This window comes from Anser anser (assembly GCF_964211835.1).
Source record: "Anser anser genome assembly, chromosome: 20".
NCBI classification, from domain to species: domain Eukaryota; kingdom Metazoa; phylum Chordata; class Aves; order Anseriformes; family Anatidae; genus Anser; species Anser anser.
The window spans coordinates 263,860-275,808 of NC_139741.1; positions in this window are offsets into that span (position 1 = coordinate 263,860).

Here is an 11,949-nt window from a genome sequence, read left to right on the forward strand (position 1 = left end):
GAAAACAATGCAACTGAGACCTAAAGCAGCTTGCGGGCTTTGTGCCAATACCAACGTGGTGGGTAAAAAAATAAATACACAATTTGCTTTGGATCTTGCTAAAGAGTTCATTCAGCAGTCACAGCAAATACCACTGAGAACAGTGTTTTAAACCCCAGAGACAGTTAAGTGTCTTTGTTTGATGCTTAAGTGGAATAGCCACAACTCCCCATAGTTTTCACCCTCCAAAGCCAAGTGAAAGTATGCTAATTATAATTTGTGTTCTCCCATCTATGGGTGACCATGCTCCATGGTGGAAAAGTTTGGCCTTGAGCCACATTGCTGTTTCACATGAAGTCATGTTTAAAAGATTTGACCACACAATTGCTATCTCAAAGAAGCTATAGTGTCAATAAGCTGCCAAATAAAGCAATCCTAGAGAAAGGCTGTGAATGTATTCATGGGGCTGGTATCAGTGCTGGCTCAGAGGCAAATGTCTGAAAGGAAAGGATATATTTGGAGCTCCCTACTCAGTGTTGCTTCCTACTATAACAGTTGCACTACTTTCCAAACAGCTTCTGTCCTGTACAGATGTGACTTGCCACCCTGACATCTGGGAAGCAGTAGGCCAGTAATGGGATAAAAACATCTGTTTCAACTGCATGTTAACTCAGTACCAGTTGGAGTAGGAAACAGAACAAAAGACAGACTTAGTTTTAACAAGTATTTGAAAATCCATGATTATCCACAGCTATCAAATGTATGACAAACCCATTTGCAGTTTATCATAAAAGCTATCATGACAACAGCATAAAAGGAATAAACAGCAGCAATTGTCTTCTCTCTGCCATTCACCGAGGGCAAACATGCACAAAGCTTCGCTTTCTGTTATGCCTCCACAACTTCTCTGAAATCAACAGAGTGAGGATACAAGGGCAGAAATTCACCTCCTATTTCCAGAGGGTCACCTGTGTAGAAGGCCAGCATAAGACGTATGCATGACTTAAGCGTTATTTCAAGAAATCTAGCCATACTGGAGGTACACGCTAGCAACAGTCTATCAGTGATGCACGCCCAGGGATATATTCATTACAGACCAGACACTGATCCACTTGCACTGTAGCCTTTTGAAAAGTCTTCATCCTTTCCATATTTGCATTCAGTCTGGACATGGATGCACAAAAGTGTAAGCAAAGAGAAGCTGAATTCACGCAATCCTAACTGCCATTAAGCAGTTTCATAAAGGTGACTGAAGTAAACCACAGTAACTTTCCAGATGTGTCAGGCTAATAGTCCCCACGTCAGCCACCATGTAGAAGCCACACCAAAACAGATTCTCATAGTCACCTGAGAAGAATTTTTAATGAGAAGTTTTTCTAGGGCTTGGAAGAACTTAGTCTGCAGATAGGAAACAACCAGGGAGATTCCCATGAGATGGTTACCTCATAATATCTTAATAGCTCTGTCCTTCATTAACTGCACTCAATTTAATAACCAGACCAAGATTAAAGTGAAGGTGATTCCTTTATCATGCTCCCCATATCTTCACTGGGAGAGAGAGAGAGACAAAACCTGCCTGGAATAGCTCTTCTATTTAGAGATATGAAACAGTTTATGCAGACACAAAACAATGCAGCCATTTAACATAGAATGTCTCTACAACGTATCCAAAATTGTTTTTTTCATTAAGATTTTTTGGATAGTATTATCTACTGGGTAAGTGCAAGTATTGAACTAAGTCAAATCAGTCTCTTTCTTAAGCAGAAAACACAAGATGCAACAATTTAGGCATTAACATCTATACAAGATTCAAGCTTTGCAAACTATTTAAAAAAATAAATCATATTCTCTGCTCCAGAAATGTTTGGCTAATATTACTGGAAGAAAAACTTCATCTAAAATGCCTTTGAGAATTTGAGTTGTATGGAGAACTCAAAGAATACTGTACTCAGATCAGATAAATGTAACATTTCCCTCTCCTTCTTTGTCCTCTACTCCTTTTTGCAGACAGGGAAAGCGAAGTATAAAGACCGAAGGCAACACTGAAATCTAAGTGTGCATTCCCAGAGCTCTGCCCACCATGCTCAGAGCTTCTTCATTAAAAAACTAACTCCTTTCAACTTACACCACGAAGAACAAATTTACATCTTGCAATGATGGCACACTACAAGATACATCCAAGCTGCTATATTTGTGTAATATGGTAGTAGGCAAGGGCTGGAATTTGGGTCAGGGAGATTCTACTGCTGTATCAGTTTGATAAACTGCTTTTCCCTGTCAGCTTAGCTATCTGAGTGAAGAAGAACAGTAAACAGATAAAGTAGACCCTTAATAACATAAAAGAGCAATCTTTACCTTTAATCAAAGTAGTGAAAATACATTTTAAAATCAGAATCTGACCCAGCCATTGAAAGAAGATTGGATAAGCATCTGATGTCATTGTTCAACGATTTCTTTTATGGAGATCATTACAGTGCACTGTACTTAAAAAATGTACTTTTGCAGAGCAGGTTTTTCATTTTCCCCCATACAAGACTCTATCATCTTGGAATCATTGCAGATGTGCTACCTCCCTACCCACCATCCTTCTCCAAAAAGACAGGAAGAAATTAGACCTTTGCACAGTAGCTCTGAATGTAAGAAAGCATATGCTTTGTTGTTGTTCACAAGCAACACCACAGTTCTAACACATACTCACCCTTAACAGCTATTTTGCACTGTGCTAGATGCAGTCTGGAAAAATAAAAGGCTTTCCATTGGCATGGCTGCCTGAGCAGGCAGTTCACTGCAGCCTTTGAAGGCAATAAGAACCACAATGCCTCCCTTGAGGGGAAAAGATTAATTCATATTGTTCTGAATACTGAAAGCAGACAACTGCCAGCCCGTGAAAACATAAACCTCCAGAACTTTTCTCTTTCTTCTAAAGGCTTGCAAAAGCTCCAGGCATTGCAACTAAATCCTTTCAGTACATGATGACACACAGCTTTTTTTTTGTGTATTACTGAGACCTGTTGAACCTCTACAAGAGTCATAGGCAAACAATAATGTAAGAAAAATATAAACCAGGCAATGACCTAAGCTGGAATATCTTCAAATATATTTCTATATCCAAGTACTTGTTAAGAAAATAATCTAATTACAAACACATGTTTTCTTAATTCTGAGCACATTCAGATTTAATGGCAACCCAACTGCTTTTCCTTGCAATATAGCAGAGAAACTTCTCTCAAGACACAGCCTATATCAAGGGGTGCTCCCTATCATTGTTAGGTTTTCTAGTCTTGCAAGATGTCTATAGAAATCAAACCTTGTATAAAACATGGTTTGCATACTACCTCCTGCAGGCTGGCAAAATAGGCAGCGCCATGTGTCAGAGGCCTCCTCTGACAAAGCCACCTGAGGATGGGAGCTCAGACAAGAATGCTAACTACTGACACCACTGACCCATTGAGAAACAGCTCTCCACATAATGAGGCAAACTGTCTCAAATTGGACAGGGAAAGTGGTTCTAGATAAACCCTTAATGGCCTAGGCAGCAAAGCTGAAGGTCAGTTGGTTAGTCTTCTGGACTGAATTCAAGCCTGGCTTCTGTACGGTTATGCCCAGAGACATTAGGTTCATTCTGTTTTAAGCAGCCTTTGGAGCCAAACAAGGAAAATATTGAGGAATTAAGGGAAATAGGAAATCTGTGCACTACGCACCACATAGTCTGTCCAAAGTCAGAAGATAGTCTACTTATTTCAAGAAGTGGTGATGCTGAGTGCAGTTCCATCAGCAGTAGACAGCAATGTGTGGACTAACAAAGCAGCTGATGAGAAGGGTGCAACAAAGGTCAGGAGAATACTTTAAGCTCAGTTCCTATATCCTTGCAGTCACCACAGAAATTGAGAGGCAGCCCTGAGGAGCAAACACCACATTGAATCAGAGAAAACAGCGGATGGTAGAACAGCTTACAGCCAAGTGTTGTATGTTAGCCACCCACTAGAGATCGGTTGTACTACGCTGTTTTACTTGGAATGACTGAGAAATTCTCTGGCAGCAGATACACCTGCTTTGTGGCTGCTCATGCCAGTGCAACAGCCAGAGAAACTGTCCAAGATCCAAGAATAAGTCTTAGGATGGTGAATCTTGGCAACATAACTTTAAATCATTCGAGAGGCCTCTCTGCACTGTTTGTGTGTCACATATGCGCAAAATCAAAAAAAAAAAAAGAAAGAAAGGAAAAAAAAAAAAAGGACAAGATATGTCAAAGCCCAGCATACTAGAAGAGAGCAGCATTCTGCCAAAAAACAAAGGGACAAAATCATAACGTACAGAGGCACAGTAGAAGACAGCGATGGATGTGCAACTTGTCCCAGCAAAGATTTTATAGTAATCCAAGGTACAGGAAATTCTCTATCAGGGAAGTACATGGGTTTGTGTTGCCAGGTTGCTGCTAGCTCAAGATAATCCCAGATACCACAAATCCTGCCTCATACAGCCCTTATTACTAAGGTAGCACTGATCGATACCAGAATTACTCAGCTGGAGCTGAATGTGTGCCTGTGTAAAGTCCATATCAGGCATAAGACAGCCAGTCAAATACCTGGGCCTGGTAATGAGAACTCTGCTAACAATATCACAGCTCTTGCTCTGCAGGGAAGCAGGGTCCAACTAATGGCCAAGACAGCTATCAATAGATGCAGAAACAAGAGCTGAGGGAGGCTCGGTCCTGAAATAGTCAGTCCCCCATCTGTTATCCTCTTCGTAAGCTCTGACCTGAAAGATGCTCTCTCCTCCTGCCTCAAGTCTTCTCAACATCCAGAGCCTGTCCAATTAAAGGTCCATCAGAGTAGGGGCGGACTTGGAGTGATCAGCAATATCAGGGCTGAGGCATTCTGAAGATGTAGGCAAGGAAAAATGGTAGTTGCTGTTTTAGCTCCAGTGCACTCCAGTATTGGTAGCTACATAAGGAAGAACGCAGAAGGCATAAAAAGCAGGTGTAAAGAAAATTGATAAGAGTTAAAACCACAGGATTTAAGCAGGACTTCATAACTAAATAGTTTATATCTCGTATTTCCTTGTTACCATACTGTAGACTCACTACTTTAATCTAGATTGTTTTCTCTGCACTGTTTACAATTCCTTAATACAAGGGAGAGATTTGCTGACCACAAAGCAATCAGCTTCCAGTTCCAGATGGAACAGATGGAAAGAAATACAGCTCACAAAGACTCCTCAGGCACAAATGAGATCACATAGATGTGCTCCAGACCCTACAGAAGAGGTCCCACATAATCATGAGTTTTTCATACCTGGTAGTGCTGCAGAAATAGTTCTTTAGAAGAAACAGCCTTTCCTGTCCATTCCAAATACCAAATTGAGAGGGAGAGGGCGCAGAAGCAAGTGAACCTGAGGGTACAAGTTTCCTCTAGACTGCTGCAGCCACACAGAGAAGGCAAAGTTAATCAACATCTACCACGTAAAAGATAAGATTTGCCATGGCTGCATAATGTCTCTCTCTTACTATACTCTTGCTGGTTAGATATCTCAGTCTTCCACTATAAAATAGCTCAGATTTCATCCTCTTGTGCCTCCCCTATCTAATCCACTCTTAAAGAATAACCCAGACTTTCCAATCTCCAACATTACTGGTATTTGCTCTGTTTTATTGATCCCCTTCTGATTTTTCCATTAGAGAAAGAGGAAGACTGATAAAGTTGCATGGCCTCTATTTCAGCAGATTAGCACAGAACATCTATTCTTTCTGCAAGGGAAACTCTTTATCAGCTTCCCAATGTCATTTTTCGTAAAGGCAGCCTGTTTTTTTCTAAAGTATTGTTATAGTGGTTTAATGTGTTGCTAGGAAGCCTTCTTCCTGTAGCCTGATTACTAGCCCATAGTAGAGCAGAACGTTAGAAAAGATCAGCAGAAGGACAGACTACGACAAATACAAGAATATTGATTGATGAAGCTTGATCCTAAATCCATCTTTTTTACTAACTGAAGGACTGGGTATTTGGAAGGAAAAAAAAGAAGCCTGTACACATTCAGAACAAAAACAAAATGCTAACACAGTAATCAGACAGCCCTGCTCTCTTGGTGCTTTAAACAGTAGGCTGTTTTTAGTCATATGTTTCCTAACTGAAATGCTGAGGGGAAAGGGAGAGATAGTAGCACCAGAATTTTTAGAAGCATCTATGGAGCATTCCTGCTCTGCAGTGCAGCAGCTGTTTGCACAAACATACCCAACCTCAATTTCCACTGGCTTTCTCAGGCATATACTTATCTTGACTAGGGCGTGCTGCCCACACGGCTTCTCGGAGAGATGCTGCAAAGCAGCCCAGCTGCCACAGGTCACAGCCCGTGATACCCAGCCAGGCTTGTGGATGTCTAGCCCAGACACACTTATATGAATCCTGGTCACATTCATATCATACTAGCATCTCAGCTTGGGTCCATTTGAACAATGCTATTTATATTTAACTAATATTGTGGATTTTTTCTTCTATGCCAGCTCAAAAAGGGACAGGAATTACTATGGTGAGTTAAAAAAAAAAAAAGGAAGAGGGAGAAGAAGGAAAAAGAGATGGTTACTATGTGGATTTTAGGAGGTTTAAAAATAACTGACATTGATGGAGTGCCACCTGCCTCTGATATAATCATTGTTAGGTGTATGCACCTGAGGTGGTTAGAAATCCACACTTGAAGTCCTGACAACAGAAGCAACCACTCTTTTCTTCTTTCCCCTTTTAAAGAAGTTTACTTGTTCTCTGTCTCCTTCCTCCTAGTCTACTCCTGTTTGCCTCTTTTTCCTCAGCCTAAATACTCAGGCTTGTTGCAGAAGCAGAAGGAAAACGAGAGGGGGATGGCAGTGGCAGACTCACCATTAGTTTAATTGATGCTGCTTAGTTTCATATTCAGAATAAGTTTATTTTCCCAATTAAAAGATAACAGACCATTTTAGAGAGTGTAATCTTTCATTTGGATTTCAGACACATATAAAAATCCCACATGTAAAAATCATTTAAAGTTATGGAGAGGATTATTCTGGTGGATAATGAAAGGCAGTTAAAGAATAAAGTTGTTATCAGACGTAGTCAACATAGGTTCATCAAGGGGAACTCCTGCCTGAATAATCTGATCTTGTTTGATAAGGTCACCTGCTTGGTGGATGAAGGGAAGGCAGTGAACATAGCCTCTATGGATTTCAATAAGGCCTTTGAGCCCATGCATCCTTCTGGACAAATTGTCTACAAGTGAGGATGCATTCAACTCCTGCAAGTTTGCTGATGGTACTGAACTGGAAGGTGCTGTTGACTCCCTGGAGGGACAAGAGGCCTTGTAGAGGGATCTAGATAAATTGGAAAACTGGACAATCATCAATGGCATGAAGTTCAACAAAGGAAAATGCTGGGTTCTGCACCTGGGACACAGGTACAGACTGGGAGATGAGTGGCTGGATAGCTGCTCAGCAGAAAGGGATCTGGGGGTGCTGGTAGACAGCGGATTCAACATGAACCAGCAGCCAAAAGGGCAAATCATATTTTGGGTTACATTAAACACAACATAGCCAGCCGGTCAAAAGAGGTGATTCTCCTGCTGTATTTAGTGTTGGTGCAGTTTCACCTTGAATATTGTGTGCAGTTCTGGACTCCAGAATATAAAAAGGATGCTAAGGTCCTTGAAAGTGTCTAGCAGCGGGCAACAAAGCTGGTGAAAGGGCTGGAAGGCACAATACTGTGAAGAGAGGCTGAGTACACTTGGGTTGTTTGCTCTGGAGAAGAGGAGGCTGAGACGTGACCTCATTGCTTTCTACAATTTCCTGAGCACAGGAAGCAGAGAGAGAGGTGCCAGTCTCTTTTCCCTGGTCACCAATGACAGGATGTGCAGGAACAGCACAAAGCTGTGCTGGGAAGGTTCAGAATAGTTATAAGGAAAAATTGCTTTACCGTGAGGGTGCTCAAACACTGGAATAGGCTTCTTAGAGAGGTGGTTGATGTCCCATAACTTCAAAAGGCATTTGGACAATGCCCTTAATAATATGTTTTAACTTTCAGTTAGCCCTGAAGAGGTCAGAAAGTTGGACTAGATGATTTTTGAAGGTCCCTTCCAACTAAACTACTATATTCTAAATCTTGACAATTGCTGAGCACTGAACTCCTACTGAATTGTAGGAGCTTTTCTCTACCAAGAATTCACTGAAACAATTAAAGCCCAGCCTTCACAACAAGTGCTATTCTGATGTTTGATTCACAGAAGAAGGAAGGAATACACAAAGATACAAAATCAAATGAGTGCAATAAATAAACAAGATTCCCAAGCGAGCTTAAGGCCTGCAGAAATTTTGGGTTGCTTAATTTCTGACAGGCAAATGCAAGTAAGATGTTTCAAGATCTTATTTTACTCATTAAAAGCTGAACAAAACTTCCCTGAAGACAAAGGAGGTGGTAGCAGAAAAGGAACTGCATTTTTTTTAAATCAGCATTTCTTCCTGTGGCTTCATCAAGACTGATTGTTCTCTTGCTGTGATACACCATTTTGTTTGATCAAGATAATTTTACTGGCTACCATTTGCTCAGATACAGTGTATTAAAGAATTTAGACTGCTGTACCTAAGCAGTAACTGATTTGCACTGCTTTCATTTCAGTGAGGGAATGAACTTCAAAAGCATCTTGAATCGCTTGAGGTAAACCTTTTCTATCAATATAAATCAAGATCTAATGAACAACAATATGAAAAAGAAGTCAGCCCAAGAGAGAAGAGAGTTAGGATGTCACCAGAAATAAATAATTTTCCTTTCAGCAGTCAGCAGGTACTGAGAATTTTGTTTCTCCTTGTCAAGCTTATTACAATTTCCAACCCACTTCCTTCATCATTGCACTTTGTCTATTTTAAAATAATTTGCCCTCACACAGAGAAGCACTACGTGGTATGTCAGGTACAAACACATGTCCTGAGCGTGACTTAAGCAGGACACAAGACACCAGTCTCACAGGGCTTATTGTAAAAGAGTAGTTGGTGACAGATTGGCAGTGCCACGTTCTTGTTGGCTTCACCACAGTCCAGCAAGGGCAGAAGACCAGCCTCTTCCTGTGTTTGCCCACATACCTGCTACACCAAAAGCTGCTCCCACTGCTGGACAGAGTGCAGAGGATGAGGCAGACATCTTGCCTTCCAGCCATGGCACCTCAAAACACCCACCACAAAATAGCCGTGCCCTATCTCTGTCACTCATCAAACAGCCTGTAGAGAGACTCCATATGACTAATCCCATGCAAGCCCCTGTGAAAGGAGTTTTACAGTTAGTGAGATGATCAAGTAAAAGCTGGCGGTTGACTTGTAAAATGGGGAGTCCATTGATAGCCAACCAAGCTTATTTCACTCATACAATGACCTGAATTACATCCTTCTCCTTGCTCCAAGCCTATTAAATCTTATTGTTTCCTAACCTCTGACACATGCATAACCAGAAAGAATGTATATACTTCCTCTTGCTCTTCAATGAGACAAAATCCAAAACCTTTCCAAAAATAGGCATCAACAAAGGGATTCTAATCAGTTAGCACAGACCAGAGTAGGTCTTTGTGCAGAAAATTTTCTTCTTTGTAGGACACCCGCCCTTCCTTTCCCAAATCCTCTCTAAATCTTCCACAAGTAATAAGCCAAATTTACATTACACAATGACCAGGCTGAGATAAACCAAAGGGCTTTGTGGGCTGGAGCATCCCTGAGCTTTCAGTCCTGCAGGTTTACTCCTGTAAAACAGGCTGATGTTATGCTGCTCCAGTCCTTTCAGGTCAGGGCTGCATCTACTCCCAAACACGTAGGCTGGTTCAGTGTCAGGTTTACATAATGGGGTTATGAGAAACAACACTGAAACAGATCCTTAAGGGAATGAGAGAGAAACACAAACAAAAAGCTACCAGTGACATTCAGTCCTTACTGATTTTAGCCAGAGTTCAAAGGACTATCTAGCAGCTTCAAAAATCACAGTGAACCATATTCTGGCTCCACAGAGCTTTTCAGGTACAAAACGGGGCTGTAAGACCAGTGCTTAATACATAAGGCAGAGTTACAATTCCCAGTGTATACAAAGTGCCATTAAAAAAAGTATTGTCTAAGTCCTGAAAAAAATAAAAATCTCCCTAGATTAAACAGCTAACTGCAGATGACTAGGAGCTAGTCAGACACAAATCATTCTCTCTCATTATTCCTATTCCTTCCTCCCCTGGTTTTCATACTAATCTTACAATCTGTTGGATCATTAATTCCCTGTAGGCGGTCTACCTTCAGTAACCTCCAGAGAGCTGGCCTGCTCCAGAAACAGCTCAGAAGAGGGACCATTCTCACTCCTCCCACTGGAGCACATCCTGCCTTGCAGGCAGGCTCTTCCCACCTAGCCAGGCAGCTTTCCCAGCTCTCAGAAAGAAACAAAAAAGGTGTTCATGCAATGCCTCCTATGAGCCACATAGAAACAGCAAGGACATAGCCCAGTGCAGTCCCAAGCTGCAGCAGTCACCAAGGCATTTTTACCTCTGTCACCTTCTCATACAGGCTGAGACCAGAGTAGCACCTGAATCACTGCAGCTGCGGCCAGCGGAACCCACCCAGCTCCTTTGCTCCTGCACAGGGCTGTGGGCTCTTGCCTTCCCTTGGCCACTAGGAAATTGCTTCATCTTGGCCCCTTGAGCCACTGGGCACAACAACAGCACCCTCTCAGGTATGAACCAAGGCATGTACCCCAGTCTGTCAGGGTGAACCCTTCCTCTTGTGTGTGTCTCTGGCACAGCTAGACTGAAGACACAAATCCCCACTAAGGAACAATGAAGCAAAGGACAGCACTGACTACAACCTTGATGCTGTGAGACCACATTCTCTGTTTTTTAAAGCTGGAATCTACAGCTAGATTTACACACACATGTGGAAAAGTAGGAATTTGTTTGAAGGAAAGTTCACGCAGCTAATGAATTAGCTCTGAATTCAGCAATTCTTACACCCATGCCTATAATAATTGCTTTAAAAGTTATGTAAGTGCAAAAACACCTTGGCAAATCAGGAAGCTGCTTAAAAAAGTATTTAAAAACAAAAATATTAAAAATCAGTCCTTGAAAAATATCTCTCAGCAGCAGTGACTGAGTTTAATCCATGAAAAGGGACATCTTCCCGAAGAGAAAAGGTGAAAGGGAATGACCACGAAAGGAAGACATCATCTCCACTAAATGAGTGAAAGTAATTGTTAAACTTTGAATGCTAGGTTATATTTCCTTCTGTACAGAATAATACCTACAACTTGAAATCCTGCTTTGCATTTATTTCAATTGTTCTCAACAAGGTATTTCAGAAGACAGGTTCTGCCAGCCCAATCTCTGTTCCACATTAACATCACAACAGTGCTCAGGAGCACTAATGGTCAGATGCTTCCCTCCCTGTGCTAGGAGTGTCAACTGAGGCACCCCTTTTTTACCTACTTGTTGCAAACTATCATGCAAGAGATAACAGGCAGACACAAACACACAGGTGAAGTACATGTAAACAGATGACAAATGACCAGTTAGGACCACTGTCCTTCAACCTGCTTCTTTTCTCTCAGACCAGACTACCATCCTAAAAAATAAGTTTAGAACCTAACCAATCTAGCACTCCAAGCATGCTGCAAGAGATAATGTGGGGACTTCTGAGGAAAAATGTGCTTGAAAGTTATTATATACTTCAAGAATGTGCCTTGAACAAATATACTGAAGCAGATCTTCTGTTTGACTGACAGCTGGCTAGCACATACATCATGAACGTGGAACCCCTTTTGCTATTGCTTATGAACAAGTTTTCAAAAAAAAATCTAAAACAAACACACAAACACACCTATTTTTCCTGGTGGGAAGAAAGCAGTCCAAAGAGAAAGAGGACGTGCAAAGTTAGCCTCCAAGAGTAACCCAGAGATAAAGCAAACCGAACAGAAGGAGCTCAGTTATGTTCTTACATTGACATTA